The sequence below is a fragment of the Sus scrofa genome, chromosome 8 (assembly GCF_054392235.1).
Source record: "Sus scrofa isolate SSC_HxYL_T2T_F1_AM1 chromosome 8, Sscrofa_HxYL_maternal_Yorkshire_Landrace_v2.0, whole genome shotgun sequence".
Lineage (NCBI taxonomy): Eukaryota > Metazoa > Chordata > Mammalia > Artiodactyla > Suidae > Sus > Sus scrofa.
This window is the reverse complement of record NC_139390.1, coordinates 97,545,789-97,571,224: the sequence shown is the minus strand read 5'-3', so window position 1 is coordinate 97,571,224 and position 25,436 is coordinate 97,545,789. Positions and strand designations below refer to the sequence as shown.

The 25,436-nt window shown below is 34.2% G+C and overlaps 1 long non-coding RNA gene across 2 annotated transcripts in view; it reads right to left on the bottom strand.

The window, feature by feature from the left end:
- Positions 1-25,436, bottom strand: part of LOC102163618 (uncharacterized) — a 501,092-nt gene that overhangs the window by 69,290 nt on the left and 406,366 nt on the right. Inside the window, exon 24 of one of the 2 annotated variants that reach the window (XR_014812954.1) lies at positions 2,392-2,459. This is a non-coding gene — a long non-coding RNA (uncharacterized LOC102163618). Of the gene's footprint in view, positions 1-2,391; positions 2,460-7,174; positions 11,318-25,436 lie in introns of those variants that run through there. The other variant, XR_014812956.1, reaches the window with a different exon arrangement.

The following is a 25,436-nucleotide window of genomic DNA, read 5'->3' as shown; positions in this document are numbered from 1 at the left end:
AGTAAAATAACCGCCTTTAAAAACTTAAAGAAAATGGTATATAAGGGAACTTAAAAGCTGTTTAGTATGTTTATCCTGTTAAATACAATTAGCCAGAACTTAGACTGAAGAGCTAGGCAGAAATTCTTGAAGAACTCTATGAATTGCTAAAGTATTTTTATTTTATTCTAATGATGTGAAAGGAGTGAGTGAAACATAATGATTACAATTCTTTCATTGAGAAGCTGGGTGTATGAAGAAGTACACAATACTGTATGAGTTTATTAACAGAGAGCTCAGTTTAACAGTGACATAGATTTGGGGATTGGTTTTAACAAATTAGCTCAACTTCAAGTCAGTATTTGGCTATACAGCCTCTCTTTAGGAGCAGCAGCAACTGTAGCATATAAGACCCATCTATGTGAGCACTGTGGACCTTGGCATTAGGTCCCCTCAAGCTACAAGAGCAGAAGAGAAGGAAAAGAGTGACTATCATTCAGTGTCTAAGAAGGCTGATTGTGAATGTCATTACAACACCACTGAGTATAGATTAGAAATGGGGTTGGGAGTGAACTTTGAAAAATGGTGGCCAGTCCTATAAGAATTAATGATGACGAAGATAAAACAGTACATTCTATATTTCTATTATGCCCATGAATTTTACCCCCAGAATTACATAATATGAAATAGTACAGGCCACATCAAATTAATTAAAATTAAAAATTAATTAAAATTAATTAAATTAATTAATTATTATTAAATTATTATTAAAATTAATAAAATTAATTAAAATTAAAAATTAATTAAAATTAAAAATTAATGGTGACATGAGGTGGGGAGACAATCAGTTATTTCTTTAAAATACTAAACTATATAAGAATTTGGATTCTCTGAGTTTTCAGCTCCACTAGTCCCTTTTTGGTTAACTCAGTCTCCCAGTGGATTTCAAACCCTCTTGGACTATAGTAAGAGAATAGGAGTCATTTAATCTTGTGGTAACCAGCATATTTTCCACTTCTGCCCCTGCCACTTACACAAAGAGAATGGTCTACAATTTTCCAGTTGACAATTCTGGCCAGGTAGTGATACTCTGCAGTTGATTACTTTTTCATCTTTGATACAGCCTCATCAATGAGTTTCTCTGCGCATGGTAGATTCCCTCTCTGAAAACAGCCCCTCTGTTGTTCAATACTGCCCACTCAGCCATTCTTTATTGATACTGACTTCTTTTTTTTTTTTTTCTCATAAAGGACAGTGTTCTTTGGAAAGGCGAATAGTTCACACAATGTAATTTTACCCCTAATTTTACTGATGTGGACATGCACACTAACATCATCAGCAGTACTATTTTTGAATACAAAATATGAACTATATTGCTTTGAGTATTTGCATTTGTATTTCTTATTCTCCTAGATTAAAAGTCACTGGTCATTGCGTATGTGCTTGCATCAAACAAGTTATTGCAATGCATGAGTAATAATGCTAATAATGGTAACAACAATGCAACTATATACAACACAATTTTAAAGACATGAAAGGAAGTGCAATGTGGCAACTCTCAAATTTCCTTTTACCAGCAATTAAAAATCATTTGGGAAAGGGAAAGAAGACAAGCAAATTTAGATTATGAGTGCTGAAATAGAATTTTTTAAGTATTGATTTATAATTCTAGCATTATGAAATAATTTTTTGATCTTCAATTGGCCTACTGTCTCACACTCATTTTTTTTGTAAATGGTACACAAGGAAACACAATCTCTATGTTTGTGTTTCACTAAACATACATGAGGCACTAGTCATGGATACCTCTATAAACTTGATCTAGTTGTAGAAAACATTTAAAGATTCTTAGAATTAATTTTGATTCTTGGAACTAAGCCAAGCCCTGAAAGGTATTACTAACAAAAAAGTGAACTGAAAAATAACTATTTCTTTTTAACCTGAAATATATTCACAGAGCAGTAAATGAAAAAAGCAGTACTGAAGAGCAGTTTAGTGGCATTAAATGTTTAAGATTTCATTTATCTTATATTCTATTAAAATTTGCAGTAAAGTTAACCTGCCCATTACTCTAAATAAAATGCAAGCAAGGGAAATCATATTATTTGTAACTGAGAAGTATAGGTATTCTTTGTCTTATTAGAACATAGCAAACTTTCTGTTTTTGTTTGAATATACTACCCTTAGCATCAGTTCTGCATTATTTGGGATGAACTATGGTGAATATTGCCAAGTCCATGGTCTACACACTTCTGGTATGAAGCAATGTTACTAGGTGTAAAGAACCATCCAAAAGACATACTGCAGAACTGCTGTGGTTGTTCTCTTACTCTTCTGCTCCTCCTGTAGCTGAAGTAAGAAGCAAATTACAGAATCATTCCTATGTCAAATAGAACTGAGTGCAAGTCTTACCTTTGCTGCTGCAACACTGCATAATGTTAGATGAGATCAGGATCTTTATCAGTTTGGTGTTCTTCTTTCTGTTAAATAAAATGGAAAAAAAATGAAAGATTCATCTAAATCTCATTAAATTGCCCTTAATCATTCAAATCAAAACAAATTAATTAAAATTCTAAGAATTGAGCAAAGATGAAATTTATGCAGTACTTGAAATTTTCTCAACCTTCTTTGAGGTTCAGAAGACAAACTCCATCCTCACCAACTCCCCTCCAATAATAGTTGCCAACAAAATTGCAACAAGAAAAGTTGTGGGCACACAGCTTCTTTCAGGTTTAGCAGAAGAGAATATGATCATTAAGTAGTGATGTCTAAGATTAAATAGCGTCATGCATTTGTTAGCCTTGTAAACAATCATGAACTTTTATATATATATATATATATATATATATATATATATATTTTTTTTTTTTTTTTGGTCTTTTTGCCATTTCTTTGGGCCGCTCTCGTGGCATATGGAGGTTCCCAGGCTAGGGGTCGAATCAGAGCTGTAGCCACTGGCCTACGCCAGAGCCACAGCAACGCGGGATCCGAGCCGCGTCTGCAACCTACACCACAGCTCATGGCAACGCCGGATCATCAACCCACCGAGCAAGGGCAGGGACCGAACTCTCAACCTCATGGTTCCTAGTTGGATTCCTTAACCACTGTGCCACGACGGGAACTCCTGAACTTATATTTTTATTTGCATTTTCACTTGGATTTTTACAGACAGCCTACAATTTCCTGTTGATATCACTTGTTCTAGTTTGGTACAGCAAAGTTAATAATAATAATCTAAACCAGAAGGCTTAGTTTCAAGGGACAATATTCTCTTCGATTTTGTCTTCGATTTTGGAGGTTTTAATTCTCGTTGATCCTTTATTCTTTAATCTTTACACTTACATAAAAATATCTATTTATGATACTGTTTTGACATAAATAATGTGAAAGTACAATGTTCAATTATAAATTATTACCCTAATGTTACATATTCATTATTTATTAAATATACCACATTTAGACTGAATTTATATTTAGTATGAGACATAAATGTGGATGGGTTAACTTTTTCCAGTTGATATACGTAGGCTTTTTTAGTGGGCTGCAAAACTTACATTAGCTGTGTAAGATCACTTACTTCTCAAACCATTATATCCTTTTAATGAAAATCACTCTGCATTAAAATGAATTGGAAAAAGCATTATTCTGAGTCAGAATCATGATGATGATTGGCATAGCTACTATTAAAAGAATTAAGTCAGATATTTACATTCATATGCTTCCATCCATATTTGAATGCCACTGATAATGTAATTAATGCCTTTTGGTTCTTTTTGTGTATCAAAAACATTGCCATTCCTTTCATGTTTAGATAATTGATTTTCAAGCTTTTTAATTTCATGACTAAAATAATCAAATATATTCTCTATGTGAAAACCTGTGTCCTACATCTCAAAGTTCATATAAGAAGAATACATTTTAATTCTCTTATTTAAACATATGGGTAAAACTATACCAGTACTTAAATTTATACTTTAGAAAGGAAGCGACATCTTTTCTTGTAGCAATTTTTTTTTTACTGCCTGCATCACTTAAGATTGTTCCCTCTATTCTTCCAAGTACAATTCATTAACAGATAATAAATTTTGCCTCCTAAATATCTCTTCAACCCATTCATTTATTTCCATAATTAGTACCTGTGATCTAATCCCCAAATTTCCATTTCTCTCCTGGACTATTGCAATAACCTTCTAAATGGGTTATCAATATTCCCTCTGGCCATTTTATAATCCATTTTCCACAGTGAAGTGAGATTAATCATTCAAATAAATCAAATCTGATCTTGGCACACTTCCCTGATGAAAATGGCATTTTTTTGGCTCTTATTTCTCTAACCTCATCCAGTACCATACTTTCCCTTTGCTCTCTCCCCACCAGTCACTCGAGTCTTTAGTTTTCATCTGTCTCCCTCCCACTACAGTAACTTTACTCATGGTGTCCCCTCTCTGTGGAATGTTTTTCCTTCTCTCATCATCACATAAAATTCTCAGGTCATTCAGATTTTCCTCAGAGGAGCATTTTTGGAATTTAATTATCTCTTACCTTAGTATAAGCTTCCATAGAACTCTGTTCTCTTTTTCAGCATTAAAATATTGCATGAGTATATTCAAACATGTTATTACTGTCTGACCTTACTTTAGGGATATAGTAAATGAGGGATGGACTTTTTTTCAGGATACCCATCCCCTAGAACATTCCAAGCCAAAAATAACAATAAGTAACTATGTTTTGAAGTCCAAACTCACACTGTTCATTGCAGGACAGGCCAATAAGTCAAGAAAGGAGTTTTCAGAGCCAGGAACAGTGACTTCATTCAGAAAGCCAGCAGACAAATATTGTGAACTAGCATCCCAAAGAACAATCCTGACTGAGTTAGAATTCAGGCTTCTTGCGTTTCCTGGTTCCGGTCAGCCTCTTAAGGGATGTGTTGAATTCTCCCTGCCTGCAGTCATTCACAGGTGGGCTGGGTCAGGATGTTTCTTGTGAGCTAAAAAAGGTATTTTAGCTTAATGCTCATTACCTGGGAGGCAGGGTTCCCAGAGATAGCCCATTATGTATAATTTAAGCTTATAGGCAACACCCCTTTAGCGGTTAACTTGTAATAAAATACAAAGTTTCTTCTCCATTGAAACTGTGTTCTCCACTGTAGCTATATAATTTTATGTAGCCTACACAATAAATCCATATAAATTGAGTGTGGGTATTATTATCATTTTTAAAATGAGGAATTGGGGGCAAAAAGAAGGCAACCAAATTGTGGAGGCTGCAAAGCTGGTAAATGGGCGATTTGAGTTTTGAACTGAAAGTCTGTAGAACTTAGCAGAAGCCTGCTAAGAACTTGTATGATATGTTGCCTCATAGGGTAGATGGTTACTGAACATACGTCAAATGAATAGCTGCTGTTGTTCTCAGGACAATCATGATGACATAAATGTGTGTTTCTATTCATATATTCAACAGCTGGATTCTGAGTAATTAATTCAATATATAGTTTAAGTCAGAGAATATCAACTATGGCCTCCAAATTTAGTTAAATCCATTTGGTGTCTTTTACGTGACACGGTGCAGACAAACAGAGAATGTAATTTTATTTACATAAATTAAAAACATATGCAATTTCTGCATGTAGGCTAAAAACAAAACAAATATTTGAATGTTTTCTTACATAGTGACTAATATTCATATATGTAGTAAAGGATTTTGGTGGTGTTTTCTCAATATCTTATTCAGTCAAAAATATTAACTCGATAATTTACTTATTGATTAATGGAAGATAGATCAAGGTTTATTCTGCTTAGCCTGTTATTTTAGATCATGACATCTTTCCTTATACAGATTGCATCTATTTGTGATAATCAACTAGGTGTGTTAATAATCAGATATGTGTTTAAATATACGTAAAGCAAATGTTAATAATCAAATATGTGTTTAAATATACATAAAGCAAATGTTCTACATTTGGTCTATTGGGAGGAAGAAACAAACAAAAAAAATAACAGTACATTTTGATAAGTGTGTAAATGGAGAGGAGTAATTTATTCTTGCAAAATTTTCAGGACCAATAAGAGTTAGCTAGTTGTATATTGGAAAGGACTGTTTCCTTCCTTTGTAAAATCAGACTTATAAGAATTTTCACTTAACTCAAGAGTGGTTTATTATGATTATAGTATAGGATTGATTGATTAGGTTTGCAGAACTAGACAGGATGGGCATAGAGACAGTGAAAATTGAAGTTAAATATGTTAATATTGACCAGATCATGAAAGGCTTAATGCTATGTTAAGGACTGTCAACTTTTTCCTAAGTGTTAATGGACATAAAAATACATAGCAGGAGAGTGACAAACTTGCATTACCATTTAAATAAAATCATCTTTGGGAACAATGTGAAGATAGATAGGGATGGGGGTGCTATTTCCAGTAGAAATAGCAGTTAGAAGGCTAATTTGATAAACCAAAAATTATGAGCACTTTACGAAGATTTGTTGCCTTAGGTCTGAAAATGAACTGAAGAATGAACATGATATGGTGACATTAAAAATGAGTGATTAATGAATGGAGGAAGCAAAGATTAAAATTAGATTTTGAAATTTCAAAATTGATGGAATGGGGATGTCTTATTTTCTGTCTTATTACCGCATAGAAACTGGCTTGGACATAATATGCTCCTCTTTTGAGGAGGATTTACTCATGCTCTCTAGTGTAGATGATTTGACTTGAAATCTCAAAATAAACATTAAACATGAAGCATGTAAAAACTCCATTTTCAGGTAAAAACATTCAGAAATAAAGAAAATAATTTCCAGGAGTTCCCGTTGTGGTGCAGCAGAAATGAATCCAACTAGGAACCATGAGATTATGGGTTTGATCCCTGGCCTCACTCAGTGGATTAAGGATCCAGTGTTGCCATGAGCTGCGGTGTAGGTCGCAGACACGGCTCAGATCTGGCATTGCTGTGGCTGTGGCATAGGCTGCAGCTACAGCCCTGATTTGACTCATAGGCTGGGAACCTCCATATGCCATGGGTATGGCCCTAATAAGACAAAAAGACAAAAAGAAAAAAGAAAGAAAGAAAATAATTTCTGAGTGCTACATGGCTAATAAATGGGTAAACTAGGAGGTGGATCCCGATTCATTATTTTCTGTGGGAATTAATCACTATTGACTGTCTGCTGTGTAAAAGATGAAAAACATCAAACAATTAAGGAGATGACTTTATTCAGACTGTTACACTAGGCAGCACTCTTGATATTAAGTATCATTTCAAAGAAAATGAGGAAGGACTGGGGTTTATAGAGCAGATAAACAAGGGAGTCATCAGTGAGTCTTATGGGAGTAATAATGAATGATGAAGAACTATGCTTATTTGAAGGGTGAAAGTAGTTAATTTACAGAACATACCAGGACAGGATGGTCCTTCTGTTAGCTATTTTCCAGAATGCAAACGGGTAAGGGCATTTCCTGACCATCACTACTTTCCAGAAACAGCAGGCTCAGATAAAATTCAATAATCATCACCTATTTTTCAACCTAAATGATTTGTTAAAGTAAAATAGCTCTTTCGTGGGGATAATTTATCAGTCCATGCTAAATAGAGGGTGATGGTATTTTTTTTAGTAATCACAATTATTAGTTTCTATGTGTGACATAACAGCTTTGTATATAATATACGTATAGACCATTATTCCAAAATCTCCAACTTTTTTCTTATTTTATTTCTCCTAAGCTCCAAAACTTGTTTCCTGCTATGTATTTGACATTTGCATGCTTATCTACTCTAGAAATGTAAGGTTCCCAAACTCAAAATCTAACTAATTATCATCTTTCCAAAACATCTTTATTCTATATTCCTGATACAAATATCCATTCAAACTAGAAACCTCCGAGCAACTCAAGACCCTTCCCAAGCTTTCACAGAGAATCCTATAGAGAATTGATGTAATACATCCTTTTAATTTTACAGCCTAAATTGCTCTATATCCTATTACTTTCCTTTTATCTCCCTTGCAATTGCCTCAATTTCTTATTTGAACAGTTGCCTTGTCTTACTTTTATCTCACTTGTAGATCAAACCATCCACTCTGTTGCCAATTGAGTAATAATAAAGTATTTCTTGATTGTTAATTTTTTAAAAAAGGAAAATAAAAATACAAACATTTTTCATTTCTTTTGCTAGTATCTTGAGACTTTGCCAGTTTACTGTTCTGTGTAGCATGTATTTTTGCATGGATCATAAAGACCTTTATGTCATGGCACCCGGTGGTTCTCCTAACCCTCCTCTGCTCTCAGTTCATACCATATTTGACATTTACTCTGACATGGAACATATGCCTGCATATGTCTTCCACAGTATGTCTCCCACCCCTGGCATGCAAATGCCCTTCTTATCCATGTGGAGAATGCCCGTCATCCTGTAAGACCCAGGTCACAGCTCATTTTCTTTCATATATGAAGACTATTGCTTTAAGCATAAACTTGTGTGCCTTTTAAATTTCTATTGTAATCTTTAATTTTAGCCTTTCTGCTTCTAATTTAGACTGTGAACTAGTTGACGGCCTAGACCAGAGGTGAAAGCCTATGGTGAAGTTCTATCAGAAAAGGCATTCTACACCTAAAGACATAATGAAGGAACTAGCTCCGCCTGCCAGTATCTGGCTTCACCTGAGAGCATGTGGGCAACATCTCCAGTGTTTAGGAGGCTGACTCAACCCATCAGTGAGCCAGCATTTAGCCCCAAGGGCCCCCTAGGATTTGCAACCAGCTACTTTGTGACCAGGTCATACTAAATAGCAGCAGCCAGAAGCATCCACACAAGGCAGGGACTGACAACCAGCTGGACTAGGATCCAACAAGACCATCCACATAGTCAGCTCATAATCACAGCCTTCTTAAGGGGAAACCCTAGAGTGTATAGCTTGGGTGGCCAGAGGGGAGTGTGCTGCTGGGACATACAGAATGTCTCCTATAGAAGGCCACTTCTCCAAGGTTGAGAAATGTAACTCATCTACCACATACCTAAAAATACAAATAGCAATCTAGACAAAATGAGGAAGCAGAGGAACATGTTTCAGATAAAAGAACAAGATAAAACCCCAGAAGAAGAACTAGGTGAAGTGAAGATAGGCAGTCTATTTCAGAAGGGGTTCAGAGGAATGATCATAAAGATCATCAAAGACTTAGGAGGAGAATGGATGCAGTGTGAGAAGTTAAAATTTTTTAAGAGTTAGAAAATGTAAAGAACAGCTACAGACACGGAGTACAATAACTGAAATGAATGAATTATAAAGTGAGGTTTGAACAAGACCGAAATTTAAAGTAAGTCTATCACCTATACTACAATTATTAAATTTTTAGTTTATAATACAAAATAAAGGACATTGACGCTGAGACTACAACAATAATAAGTATGCACTGTTAAGATTAATTTTTTAGATGAAGTATATAGTTTAGATCAAATAGGAATTTAGGATACATACAGGAACAGACCAATTACAACCATTTAATGTGCAGTGGGTCCTATGAGGTCCTTGTGACTGTAAAACTAGGGTGACTGGACACTTGATGTGCAAAGCAAATAAACTTCTAAAGAAGAAAAATCATCACATTTGAGAAGTGGGGCTATTTTAGAACTTTGAATTAAGTTTTTCAAAAATAAAAAATTTTTGAAAGTGGTGTTTTACCCATTCTACAATTAAATGTTCTTTTGGAGTTCCCATGGTGGCTCAGCCAAAACGAATCTGACTAGCATCCATGAGGATGCTGATATGAACCCTGGTCTTTCTCAGTGGGTTAAGGATCTGGCCTTGCAATATGGTGTTGTGTAGGTCATAGACACAGCTGGAATCCCACATTGTTGTGGTATAGGCCGGCAGCCACAGCTCTGATTTGACCCCTAGCCTGGGAACCGCCATATGCAGCAGATGCTGCCCTATAAAGACAAAAAAAATTAAAAAAAAATAAAAATGTTCTTTTAATTGGGATGCAGTTTTATTCTTTCATGTCTACACTATATTAAGATTTATTTGGGTGTAATTCATTCAAAGTATTATTTGAAGATACATTACCTCTACAAATCCTACTGAACCACAGGATTTGTAAAAGTAATTTTTCATTTCATGACAGCATTTTAGATAAATTTTTAACAGTATGATTTTTAGACCATATTCTTACTTTTAAATACTATACCTGTTCCCTCACATTAGACATTTGAAGGTTCACATTATTTTAACACTTACGAATGGAGAAATTAGGAAGAAAATAATGATCTAAGAATCATCACACTTTTTAAAAGTTTTTTACCACTTAAATGAAACATGAATGGAAATGTCTATAAGTTTATAATTTTTAAAAGCCAAATATTCATTAATCAACTCTATCTCACACATGGACATTTAAAATGAGCAACAAGACTATTTTGTATTTAAACTCCTGATATACACACATATATATGTATCATATTTATTTATTTTTTCAGTATTATCACATGCATTCCTACAACAGCCCTCTTAAGTAGTTCGTATTTGTTTTCCTGTTTTAGAGATGAGGAGTCTGAGGCTCAGAATGATAAAATATTATCAAAGGACACATAATGAGTTAATTGGGAGAGCCAGGACATGTAGCCAGATATTGGACTCAAGATCAATGAAGCTTTTAGCAAATCCTCTTATTTTTAAGGCATGCCATTTCGATTCTTACTAAGTAAATATCATCTTATTTATGTTAAATAGAGTATTAAAATAAAGTACAAAGCTCATACATAGCATCTCTTCTGATCAAACAAATAGAAATGCTGGATTACAAAATCCTAGATAATAAAATAATTGTTCCATGGAACATCCATAAGGGTGTCCTATTATCTAGATTGGCTGATTTATGGCACTGGAAATTTGATAAATTGAGATGAAGAAAAGTATTTGTCTTTCCAATACTTTCTGGATTTCCTTTTCTTTCTTTAATTATCCATTCATTCAAGAGTTTTTTTTTAAATTAGTTCCATAAATATATTTGGATATATATTACAGGCTAGGCACCCTAGGTACTAAATGCTGAAAAGACTAACATGGTTTCCATTCCCAAGGTACCTGAATAAAGGCGATCTTTATTTTATATCTTCATAGAAAGCAAACAGGTTATTTAAGAATGATAGAAATGGCATTTCCAAAATTTTTAACCAAATATGAAATTGTTGCTGTAAGGAACCATAATATTCAGCTTCTGTTTCAAGCTGCTTTTCTTTAATCAACTTGGCTCTTAGTCTTTTCTTTCTTCTCTCTTCTGTTGCATTTTCTTCCCCAAATTTGACGGTTGCAAAATTTGCTCAGTTAATTACTCACAGGATTCTGTAAATAAATAAAACTGAATCAGAGACAATCCTGTTTAAAAGGTAAAACCTTATAATTTGCACTAAAATGATACTTAATATGCAAACTAAGTATTTGGAATTTCTCCTAATTACATTACAATAATTTTGCTTTTTAGTGTTTTTTGGCTAATACAACCTAGCTTTGGTTGATCAGGGATTCATTGAATAGCCATAAATATAAAAATGCTATCTTCCAAAGATGCTACCAAAATGTTAAGTGCACTGTGCCACATTTAGGAACTTTAATAATCAAATGGTGATTTAAAAAATGATGATGTAAATATATAATTCTTACCTAGCAATTAATTACTTCCACTAATTTTAACTGGAAATAAGAGAGTATATGGCTATCTATGTTCAGCTGCTTGAATATTTTTGTTTAAATTGATTTTTTAATGTTGTTTTAAAGATCACCAAGAGAAGGAAAAAAAAACTATAACTAAAATAATAGTTCTTGCATTGCTTAGTGAACTTAGAAGATAATAACTGAAAAACTTCTCTGTTTTGAGAACAGTTTTATTATTAATTTACTTCTTTGGCTAGGAAAGAAAATTGATGTCTCCACTGGCTCCTCCTGCTGTAACCTCTGCTCCTGATCCCCTCAGCTCCCACTTTGCCTCCCCCTAAAGGAAGTTGGAAGGGTGGACGTTCTCCAATTATCCCAAGGCTCTGCACTAGACCCCTTTTCCTTTATGTTCACTAGCTAGTCGTGCTGGCCTCCTGTGGGTTCCAAAATTGGGTGACAGCTGTCACCCTCATGCTGTCTAGTATTTCTTGGCTGGTAAAGATCCCCACTATGTAGGTTCAGTTGAGGTCATCCCATCTTCTTTTGAGGCCCAGCCCCTCAGTGTGCCCTTGAAAACTTTCTCTGAGTTCAGATGATAAATAATACATTGAAGAACTACTGAGACTTAGCACTCTTCTGGGATGAAACAATGAGCATCATCCCTTTCCTCATGAAATGACTATTTTTCGAGGTGAGATATAAAATGTATAAGTATTGAAGATTATTTCAGATAGCAAAAAGCACAATGAAGAACATGAGAGGTTGGAGAGACTGGCAGGGATTTCCTGTGAAGCTGACATATGAGGTAAAAATTAAATGACAAGCAGAAGGAAGCACATGAAGATGGTACAAAGAGTTTTTCAAGTTTCGGAGTTTTAAAGAGCAAACTGGAGGAAGAAAAAGAAGAGGAAAGTGAGTGTGGCTGCAAGTAAAATGAATGAGAAATGGGTGGTTGAAAGTGATGTTGGAATAGACATGAAGACACAACTAATAGGCCCCTAACCTAATAGCTACGATAAGGTAATTGCAGTGTCCTTGTTGGAATTAAGAATTACCTCTAAAAAGACCTCAAGTTCTCAGAGAAAACCATTTTTACCTCCAGTGTCTCTAAGGATGAAGGGAAAGTTTCAGTTTCCTAGTTACCCCTCCTACCCCAACATACAACACTATGCTTGCATACATAGTGTGGCTACACATGTGTCCATGATACACATTTTGAAAGTCCAATGTGCATATGGGCAAACACACAAAGGAGCTGTTCTTCTGAAAATTCCTTGGAAATGAGTTGTGGCTGAAGGGCTCATACTTAAACCACAATCACTGAGCTATGTGATAGAGCACAGGCCAAGGCTTTTCCACAAAGTATTGCCAATATATCCATTTGTCAGGTCAAAATAGGGGAGGAGCTGGTGCATTGCTCCACTTTTCATGTAACCTAAGCATTCATCCCAACATCTAAGAGTCCCTCCTCCAAAGGCTTAGTAGCCTAGCTCAGCTACACTCCTGTATGCTCCTTTGGAATGATGGGCAGAGAGGGGGCTTGGAACCTGAGACCATTTATGCATCCTGGGGTTGCTTTCAATGACCACTGCTCCAGCAGGCCTGCTCTGGGTTCTACTTGGCTGTTGCCCTTGTTTTCCCAGTGTGTATGAATTTTTGCAATGGCTGTCAAAAGAGAATCATGTTGGGGCATTGTTTTTTTTTGTTTGCTTGTTTGTTTAGGACCGCACATTCGGCATATGGAAGTTGCCAGGCTAAGGGTCAAATTGGAGTTGCAGCTGCTGGTTTACACCACAGCCACAGCAACACAGGATCCAAGCCATGTCTGCAACCTATACCACAGCTCACAGCAATGCTGTATATGAATGCTACTGAGTGAGGCCAGGGATCGAACCCACATCCTTATGGTTACTGTTTGGGTTCATTACCGCTGAGCCACAGTGTGAATTCCCATGACGGAATTTTTTTGTTTTTCTTTATGGCCACATGTGTGGCCTATGGAAATGTCAGATTCATCTGCTCAGTATCTCTCTCTTGGTCCTTGCTTACACAAAATAAGGATTTGGAGGTGCAGGCTGAGAAGCACGTTAACAGTGTCAGGACAGAGCCAGTGGGCTTTGTGGCCCAAGGATGGAGGCAGGTGGTCTGACAGGAGGTTGTTCCAGCTGGGAGGTACTGCGGCAGTGCCAGAATAGACCTAGTAGTCTCGCCTCCCAGGGATGGAGGCAAGTTGTCTCTTCAGGCAGGAGAGATCAGCTCAGAATGGCAGCAGTTCTGGGTTGAAGGGAATTTCCCCTGAAATTGACACGGCAGTGTGCCAGCTCTGACATGAGCTCTTTTAATGAGCTGTTCAGGTCCACTGTCCCAAGCAGAAAAACATTCCTTCTGGTTGCTTCAGAGGTCGCAATCTTGACTGCAATCAAGAGTCAAGTAGCAGTGTACAGCAAGTTTTATTTATGCCCTCAGAGAGGGCTCCCCCAGGTAGGGACTGGCCCTGGCTGAAACTGTGTTTTTCCTTATATCCCTATGTTGTGTCCCTGTTTGTGGACCCCTATTCTCTTGCCCCAAGCCCACTTATTACCTGGCCCAACCCCCCACATTTTGATCCTCTGATTGGTCCTGGGTGAGGTTGCCTTATTTGCATGGGAAAAGGTTATACGGAGATATTCCAAAGAGCATTGCTCTGGTACCTGCATATATCTTCACTGTTTGATCACAGGCCCCCTGTTTTTGGTAACAATAAATGGCCTGTTTTGAATCACCCAGGTCCGGGTCCCTGTCCTATTCTACCTAACATAAGTTCTCAGGCTAGGGGTCAAATCAGAGCTACAGCTGCTACAGCCACGCCACAGCCATAGCCACACCAGATCCAAGCCATATCTGCAAACTATAGTGCACCTTGCAGCAATGCCAGTACCTTAACCCACTGAGCAAGGCCAGGGATTGAACCTGCATACTCATGGAGACTATGTTGTGTTCTTAACCCACTTAGCCAAACTCCAACTGATGGAATTTTAACCTACATAGCATGGTCTCCCTGTAGACTATTATTAATTTACAAATAATTTTGAATATTGCAGGCTAAAAACACACAACAGAAGTTTAAAATTAAAAAAAAATCAAAGAAAAAAATTCTATCAACTTCTGGAAACTGGAAGAATCATGAGAAAGAACCCCAAATTGTAGGTTAGCAGCAGGTGCTTAAGTCACACAGGCCCTAAGTAACTCCAGAAAATTATTGAGCTTTGCTACAGCTGGTGACTTTAGGAAAAAAAAGTGTATTTTGATCCTTCATCTTGCAAGATTATTGTTGGAACTGAAGATAAATACTTTGCCAAGGTTACAAAAAGATAAATTGAGGAAAAGGAGCCAGATCTCCTAATAACCATTTTTTTTCCTCCTAAATCTTCAGTCATCATTTTGAGTTCTTTCCTGTATCACACCCTCAGCTAAAGTTAGAGGTGTGAAATGCTTATGGTATTTTCAGCTACATACACACTGAATTAATTTTTTAAGCAAGTGAAATGTTTACTTATAAAACTCTTTACATATTCTACTACAGAGATGAGTGTCAAATAAGTTATACAGGCACACATGTATAATTATTGGTTTCACAGAAATTACAATCAAACCGCCTGGAAATGTGTCTCTTTGGCTAGAAAACCCATGAAATTTCTATGAAAATATTCATGCTGCCCTAAGTATTTTCCACCTTCCACTGTAATACACAATCTGCATTGCTAAATTGTTCATATATAATTTTCAAAAGATAGCTAGCCAAGTCACTATTTTTCAAAAAAATTTTGAGGAGATATATATATATATTTATGATTTTATTTTTAATTGTATTTTAATTATTTTGATGTTTTTTGAAAAAATTACATTATTATTAAAGTAATTAGATTTTCCATTAGATCTCTATATTTGTTATTTGTTACAGAACCTCTGTATATATATATTTTTAAGTATTTCTTATGTATTAAAATCTTCCTTCAAGAGTTTCCATCGTGCCTCGATGGTAACGAATCTAGTATCAGGCTCTATCCCTGGCCTCATTCGGTGGGTTATAGATCCGGTGTTGCCACAAGCAATCTGTGGTGTAGGTCGCATGTGTGGCATAGAGACTTCATTGCTATGGCTGTGGGGTAGGCCAGTAGCTGTAGCTCCAATTTGACCCCTAACTTTGGAACTTCCATATGCTGTGGGTACAGCCCTAAAAAAAAAAGAAAAAAAGAAAAAGAAAAAGTCTTCCTTCTAATTTCTAAGTGCCTTGCTCACAAAGACCTTTCCCATATAAAGAAAACTTTATTTTGTAGACATTTTTTTCCAAATAATTGTGGGGAATTTTTTTTCTTGTATTTAAAAGTGTAATGAAATTACACTAGTACAAGTATCTCAATGCTTCTTCTCTCAGCAAATGAATTTCTTAACTAATTATGGGAGTTTTGCTATTTAAATATGCCATCTTGCTTATTGTTTTGAAATTACATATTTATGATATACTAAATTCTTGTACAAAATTAATTCCAATTCTTGATTTTCTTTTCTGTTATACTTAGTTGTTTATTTACTCTTTACCACATTATTTTAGGTATTTATTTCCCTTTTTACACTTTCTATGTTGTCTAAGTGGACCAAATCAAATTCAGTCCACTTCCTGCATGTTCTCAGCTCTTAGCAGAGCCTTTCACTCTGCCAGATAGATGGGAGCTTCTAGGACAGATCCACAGTGTTTGATGTAGATCTCTGAGTTGCAAAAACAGATTACTATAGTCTCCATTCTTTGACAGGCATCTCTCCTTTGCCTCCAAAACACAATGCATTGTCAATTACACTAAAAGAAGGTCTAATTTGTGTCCATATCTCTTCATCTTTATTGAGAAGTCATATCTCATCATTCACTGCACTATTATGTTGTCCTCCTACTTAAGTCTCTGCACACATCATGACCTTCTCCCAACTAGCTATTATTCAGTGATCTTTTCAACATGCAAAGTAGAGCATCACTCTTCCTTCCTCAAGTTCTTCATGGCTCTGAGGATAAAGGAAAAATGAATTTAACAAGAGCTGTGAGGCCCTGAATACTGTTTCTTGCTCACCTTGCTGCCTTATCTGATGACTCTTTTGACTCCAGCCTTTCATCAGCTCCTTGGATTTATTTGTTTGTTCCTTGGATATATTTGTACATTTGTTTCAGATGTGGAACTTATGCTCACAGGTCTTTTCTTTCTGACTGCAAAGAGTCTTCATCTCTTGCCTTTAGTTACTATTCATCTTACAGATATAAACAAAAGCACCTGTGAGACTCTGTATTCTGAGTCAGATGCTTTTGTTATCTGTTCTCATTTAACCACATTCCACTCCTCTGTGGCTCTTATACGATTTTGAAAGTATACCGGCAATTTGTCATTTATTTCACTAATGTTCATCTCCCCAGTTAGACAATATGCTCCATGAAATAAAATGCTTACTGCATCATCCTGACATAGACAGTAATGAACACAGTGTGAGAACTAAAAAAAAATGTATAGGGAAAAAACAAATGGGCACTTTATGGTCTCACTGTTTTATATTTCTCAATCTGTCATACATTGAAAGAGGCAAATTAAAATTGACTGGCTTTTTTTTAACCTTTTATTTCATTTAAGTTTTCTTTCATGTAAATTTGATACTATTTATATATACATTTTATAGATAGTATTTATCAGGTAACCAGAAAAACAGTTACATTCACAGTCTATTCGATTTTCTATCATTATAAAGCTACCTTCTTTGTTCTGATAAACATTCACTTATCTTTTAATTCAATAATTTCATATTTTAAAATGATTAGTTTCCCTTGCTTTTGCATTTCAGGGTTGAATATTGCCCATTATTCAATTTCAGCTTTTTGAGGCCCTTTGTTCTAAGCATGGCTCTCAGTTCCATTTCTGTGTGTGTGTGTATGTGTGTTTAATATTATGAGTTTATTTTTACCTGTTAAAAGTGGAACATGTTTAATTGGTTTAACTGACTTTGAGGTATATGATCTGAATTATAATATTTATTCTTTATTGATAATAGCTTTCTATTTCCTTTATTAAATATATTTTAATAGCTTTCTATATTGTATGTTACGTATACATCTTTTTTGTTTTTAAAACACAGCCTGATTTACTAAACACATAGTTTGCAGTAGTTCTGTAAGTGCTAACATTTTTAACATCATATAGTAAGCTTAAATCTATGTTTTTGACAAAGGTGGAAATTCAATCTATTGATCCCATGTGAATGATAAGAAAAATGGTATACCATCACAGCTTGCTTTCTGTCTTTCACAATTTTTAACATGTTTGTTCATATTTTTCCATGATTTTTAATCTAAGTTTATTATTATTATCAATATTATTATTATTTGACCATTCCTACAGCATGCCAAAATTCATGGGGCCAGGTATCAAATCCAAGCTGAGTTTATTATTTTCAAAGTGATATTATTATATTTAATTAAGTAAAACAAAGTCATTAGTTAATAACTATATAACACTCATTAATTTAATTACACATTTAACTGGTACCAACATTGTCAGTGTTTTATTTCTTACTTTTGGTCTCCCATTTTGTGAATTCCTTATTTTAATTCATCTTTAGTTAGTATGCATCTTCAAATGAATTTTTGCCAAAAGAGCAAATCAAAGAGTTTGGAGTCTTTGTGTGCTTGAAAATGGGTTTTGGTTTCCAATTTAGTTTCAGTTTATTATGAAATTCTTGTATCCCAGTCTCTTATACGTCAGACTCTACAGATGTTTTTTCACTGTGTTCTGATTTAAATTACAGAATTGAAGAAGATCAAGTCTTCCTCACAATCACCTTTTAAATTACTTGATTAATTTTCTAGAATGCTTGTATTGTTCTTTTTTTTATCATTGAAATTCAGGATGGCAAAGAGGCTGGTGCTCTGCTCAGATCTGTTTTCCTACCATTTCCTGGACCACTTCTAATGTATTTCCCTACCCTCTTGTAGTTTGGCTGGACTGTATAACTGGGTTGTACCAAACAGAATGTAGCTACAAATGATACACCACACTTTTTGGCTTAGAAAACACTTCCTGTTAAGTGATTTTCCCTTCTCAGTTTTCATTTAAGAATGACTTTGCAGGCCATATAATTAAAGACAATAGCACCAAAGATAGAGGAGCTTGGGTCCCTAAATTCCTCTTTGGAAAATGCTTGACACATATTGGGCAAAACAATTTGTAAAACTATTTCCTACAAAATCAGAAAGCCAGACCAAATGCTTACCAACCTGGCAGTTCTAGAGAAATAATGAGGATTGACAAAAGGATAAGAAGGATTTATGGAATACTGGATGTTTAAATACATTGAGAGAAATTTTCCAGCTCAGCTTAAAATTTTGAATGAACAGGGAAATAGTGTACAGATAAATAAGCAACACACAAACACCTCCCCAAATACAATCATTAACTATGATATGAGCAAAAAGATCTATAAGAAAGAAAATGCAATCTTATTTTACTATGTAGCTCAGTAATAAGAAGAATTTGCATAGTCATAATAATATAAGCAGTGGATATTTATTTGACTACATATTCAGAAATAACAATAATCACAGAGTAGAGATAGAAGAACTGTGTGCATGTAAGTGTGAAAATAAGAACTAGAAAGGTCAATATAAATAACCAAATTTTAGAAAAAAGAAAAACAGGATAGGTATATAACTTGCATTTTAGAAATATAAAAGTAAAGAGCTAAAATAATTGCTAGTAGTTGTTATCGAGTAGTAGGAATAAACAAATAAAAGGTAAAGACAAGGTGAAATTTGCTGTTTCATGCTTTGTTTTACCAGTTTACTTTGTATTTATACATCAATAAAATAATGTACATGTATTAACTTATACAAGTAAAATTAAATAAAGCAAAGTCAAATATAGTATTAGCATTAAACTGAAGTGATGAAATCATAGACTTCTTCTTAGATACTAAGGAATTTACAACTCCTGAATTCTTACATGACTTACTAAGAAAATTATTTCTTCAAAGTTTCTGAAAGTGTACTTTATAACATCTATGAATATTGATGTTTATGAGAGAGGTTTCTCTGTTCAAATATATTTGGTAAACTACTATATACTTTTTTGAGAGTCACAACTCATTTCGGTACATTTAGATAATTATTGAATCCACAAGGACAAAAGCATTTCAATTTTTTTTAATCCATTCTTTTTATAAACACATTTAAGCCTAGCATACTTTTTCTTTAGCTTAAAAATTATCTAGTCGAACAGCACTTTGACACTGTATTCAAAGCTTTGTGTGTGTGGTTGTGATCTTCTTAAACCAACCATGTAACATAGCCTAATGATATATATATATTGTATAAAAATGTCTGTATCTGGAGTATAAAATATTGTTCCTTAAGATTCTATAATTCCATAATTCTCTTTTACTCCTTTTATTGCCTAGGAATAGAAATAAAATAGTAGTTTATATATAAGTTCTGCTGAAAATACCATCTTTATAAGCATTATTTCAAAAGAATCTCAGTGGTGAATAGGTTTGAGGTAGGTAACTACAGAAATGAGAGCACCACAATACAGTTCAGGTCGAGACTAAAACAACAACAAAATCAGTGCCTTTTTGACATTAGGGCTACCAAGGGAAGAAGAAAGTACGAATAGGTTCATCTATCAAAGGATTAATATCAAATGAATATAAATAGTTACTATAGAAATGAGACTACATTGCAATAGGCAGTCCATTCTATATTGCAAAGTTGGAATATTCATATGCATGTCCATATGCATACGCATATCATTTCCTGATATGATAGAGTTCTAAAAGTCCTGCTAGTATAGGATTGTCATTTTGCTTTTTCCTTTTGTTTTAACAGTTTTATTGTGATAAAATTTATATAGGATATAGCACACTTATATAAAATATACAGTATAATTTCTAAAAATTTTATTCATGAAGATGTGCAACTACCACCGAAATCTACTTTTGAGACATTTTCAACATTCTGAAATGAAACTTTATATTCATTAGCAGACATTTCACATTCTCATACCCATTCCCAACCCATAGCTCCAGGAATCCAATAAGTTACTGTCTCAATAAAGTTGTCTGTTCTGGACGTTTTATGTAAATGGAACCATAACACATGTGGTTTCATTAGGGGCTGGCTATCACAAAGCATCATACTTTGAAGCTTCATCCATGTTATAGCATGATCAGTGATTCGTTATCTTTTCCTATTGTTCAGTCAATTCACAAATTTCTGAAATGTTTATTTTTAGTCATTTTGCCAGTATTTACATTATTTTCGTAAGAAAACGGATCACATCTCTGAAAGAGATGCTTATCTCGTCATTCTGGAAGTCACTTCGTTCTCTTCATTTTGTTTCTTAAACAAAATACTTTTTCAAGTTTAGGATGTCACTACCTACGTTCATTTTAATATGGTTTATCAACGAACAATATTGCTTTTGTATATTTTCATTTACATATAGATAAATACACATAAATACATGTAAATACATAAATAGTCATATAAAAGTAGAAGAAGGATATATGGAATATATAAAAAATATATATATTAACAAAATAGTACATATTCCAGTTATACAATGGTTTTGAAAATGCTTGCAGTCTTACAAATTGTTTGCAGAAGAAAACTGCTGCAGTTTTATAATAAAATGAGCTATATTTTGGACAGGTTCCCTGCAGTTTTCTCTTAAAGCTCTGTGAATTTATAAAGGTCAGCAACCAACTGGTTTGTCATTTGATACATAGGTGACTTGAAATAAATCAAAACAAGGACTGGAAAATATTTTTAAATGAGAATTGTATAGAGGACATCCAACAGAGAAGCCTTTATATATTTTAGATACCAGAAAATATAAGGGGAGGTAAGGGTTTTGAAAAATATCCATAGGGTGCTTAAAGATAATAAAGCACAAAAATATAATTTGTAAAACATTACACAAAAGATTTATGTAGTGGTCATAATGTGGATCTTTATCTTATGAGCAATTATCCAATGCCTAGGGCATTGCTCAAAAAGGAATCTGTCCACATAATGGGACCTCCTGTGGTATTATTTGAGAAGAGAACTCTGCAAGGATCATGAAATGAAAGAACAAAGCTACTTTCTCTTGGAACCTTGAAACAACTAATTTACTTCCTAGATTAGATTTCACTTTTTTCGTGGATATGTAGCCATAGGCATGAAGATCTGAGGAGACCTTAGTTCACTGCTTTAATAATAAATAATTTCATCAGTGTTAAGAGTCAAAATTATGTCTAGTAGGCAGGTCATTCATTTCTTCAATTAAAAAAATACAGAAAAAAACATATAGATGTCATAATATTATACTAGATGCTCGAATGATAAAGTTAAAATGTTCACTTATATCACATTAAGTACTATTTGCAGACATTCAATACATATTTTACAAAAAGATACCGATAAAAATAAAATTATTGCAAATGTAAATTTTAATCCAATTTTTAATCAGAATCAGATGCAAACACCAATCCAAGTCCCAAAAGAGATAGAATTCTGAAGTTAAAATTATTTGATTGGGAATATATAAATTTGGGAATATATACTATTACTTTGAATATATGTTTATTATTAAAGGCTTATTATGATTATATATATATATACACACATATACACACACATACATACACATATATAATTATTATTACAACTTTATTGTAAGTAGTGTTGGCCTCCTTGAGATACTACTTAACAAAAATCCTTTGCTGAAAGTCAAGCCTCTCTGGCTAAACAAATACAGTATCTTTTTATTTATCCCTTAAGAGACAGCTATAAACATCATGAGGTAAAGGGCTAAGTGTGTTTTGTTCATGACCCAGATCCTGACATAATGCCAGAAACATGGTAGATATCCCATAATATTTGTGGAATTCATGAATAAATGAATCATTCAGTGGATGTATTATTGTAATACTGAATGAAAAATCTCAATCATTACAATAATCTAAATTTACACACCATTTCCATCACTCTAAAAAATATGCTTAAATCCCTAGGAAACCATCACTATTTATATATATTTTTTTAATTTTATACAATTGGAATTATAAATTATGTGGGGTTTTTTGCATGTACTGACTTCATTCACTTAGCATAATGTTTTTTAAGATCACCCATGTAACATGTATCAATATTTCATTGCTTTTTATTGATTACTATTATTCCATTATACAAGTATACTATCTTTCGTTTATTCATCACTTGATGGGTATTTGGGTTGTTTCTGCTTTTTGGCTATAATGAATAATGCTGCTGTGGAAACTCATGTGTAAATCTCCGTGTGGACCCATTCTTTATTTCTCTTATATATATGACTAGAAGTAAAATTGCTGAGTCTTGTGACAAGAAAATGTTTACCATTCTGATTGTTTTCTAATGGAGCAGAATCATTTTATACTCCCTTCAACAGTGTATGAGGGTTCTGATTTCTCCACAGTCTTGCCAACACCAGCCATTGGTTTCCTTTTATTTCAGCCTTCTTGGTGCATGTGAAGTCATACCTCATTGTGATTTTGATTTTCGTTTTGCTAATTGAGTATCTTCTTCATGTGCATATTGGCCATGGCATATCTTCTTTAGAAAAATGTTTCTTGGGATCTTTTGCCCTCTTTTCTTTGAGCTGACTTTTGTATTAAGTTGTAAGAGTTATTTGAATCTGGATATACTAAATTATGATATATATATATCACATGACAGACATCAGACAGAACATTGTTTCCCTCTTAAGTCTTGAAAGTGGAGAGAAACAGGAAAAGATAAACTGAAATGAGCAGTCAAATTCATCGTAATCTTTATTTTGAAAAATACTGAAAAACATTACTTTAGGACAGAAGTTTAGAAAAAGCATCAAAGGCTTCATCCTTTGTTTCAGTTTGCCACCAGTTTCTAGTTATCTTCCCCCACCCTTACCGTCTTTTATTGGCAATGTGGAGCTTTACCAGTGATTTTTTACTGCTTTTTTTGTTTATTGATTAGCAAATTTTGTATTTCCCATTTAGCAAGAGTTGGAGACTCCAAAATGATTAAAGAAATAGTGTTTAATCTTCTTTTTGTCCCGGGGGGGGGGGGGACTTCCACAGTAAAGTGGCATTTAAAAGGGGGAGACTTTGACAAAAGAATGTTTTCCATTTTGTTTGTATTTTACCTCCATGGCTCTAATTTGTGGTTTTTGTTGTCTTCCCAATGAAAATTTTAAAGCTGTTGTTTTTTTTGACTTGGGGGGCATAATATATATTATAATATGTTATATGTTATATTCTCCCAGTCTGTGGGTCATCTTTCCACTCTCTAACTTTCTGGATGGTGGATTTTAAAGAGAAAACATATTTCTTTTTGATAAATTCTATTGTCTCATTCTTTTCTATTATTGCTTGCACTATTTGTGTCATATTTAAGAAAGAATCGCTAAACCCAAGATCATAAATATTCACGTCTATATTTTCTTCTAAGAATTATAGTTTTAGCTTTTATATTTGGTCTGCCATCCAATTTGAGTTAAATTTTTTTGTATAGTGTAAAGTACTTCATTTTTTTTATTTTAGGGCCACACCCATAGCATATGGAAGTTCCCAGGCTAGGGGTTGAATCAGAGCTACAGCTGCTGGCTTATACCACAGCACAGCAATGACAGATTCAAATCGCATCTGTGACCTACACTGGAACCCATAGTAATGTTGCATCCTCAACCCACTGATCAGGGCCAGGGATCAAACCTACAAACTAATGGATACTAGCCAGGTTCATTACTGCTGAGCCACAGTGGAAACTCCTTTTTTTTTCTTTTTAGTGCCACAAATGACATATGTAATAAAGTACAATTTCAATTTCTACCTATTTTTTTTTTTTGCATGTGGAAACCAATTGTATCAGCATAATTTGTTGAAAAGACAATTTCCTTCCTATTGAATTTTCTTAACATCTTTGTTGAAAATCAGCTGACTATAAATGTAAGGGCTCCTTTTTTGGCTCTCAATGCTATACCACTGATCATATGTCTGTCCATATGCCAGTACCATACTGTCTTCATTACTGTAGCTTTGTAATAAGTGATGCAACTAGGAAACATAAGTCCTCCAATTTTACTTTCTTTTTCTGGGTCTCTTGCCTTTTCAGATGAATTCCATATAATCTATTCTGACTGAACTTTATAACCCACAATGATTGACACAGGCTGAATATCATGACTCCTACAAAGGTAATCAGAGTCAATCCTCAGAATTTTATATCAATGCTTCAAGAGAAAGCACTTGACTTTGGGCCCCTAAGCTGGCTTACTACCAGTTGCCCTTGTTTCACATGTAAAACAGGACTGAACTATAGGAGAGAAAGATGATAAAATAACATAGAACAACATAGATAAGAAACAAAGAAGAAATCCTGTAACTGCTCACAGCCTCTCAGTCACTCGAACCTGAGTGTTATTCAGCTCTACCTTTTTATGGGTTAGTTTTGCTGAGCCACTCGACTCTCCTTTTTATTGCTTAATTTAGTTTAAGATGAGTTTTTGTCAAACAAGGATTTCTCGTTAACATAAGCATATTCTTAGGATGTCCCTTATGTGCCTATCTCATTATTTATTTCATTTGGTACCTGGAAAGTGTGAAGAACAACATCTTTGTTTAGTACTAATAACACTCAAGTCCAAAGTACTTCAAATTTAATTATACTATAGTAGTTGTAGCATGATCAAATACTCCATTTTTCTTAGTTACTATGATATATTAATAAACTAAAAAAAGTATTAGT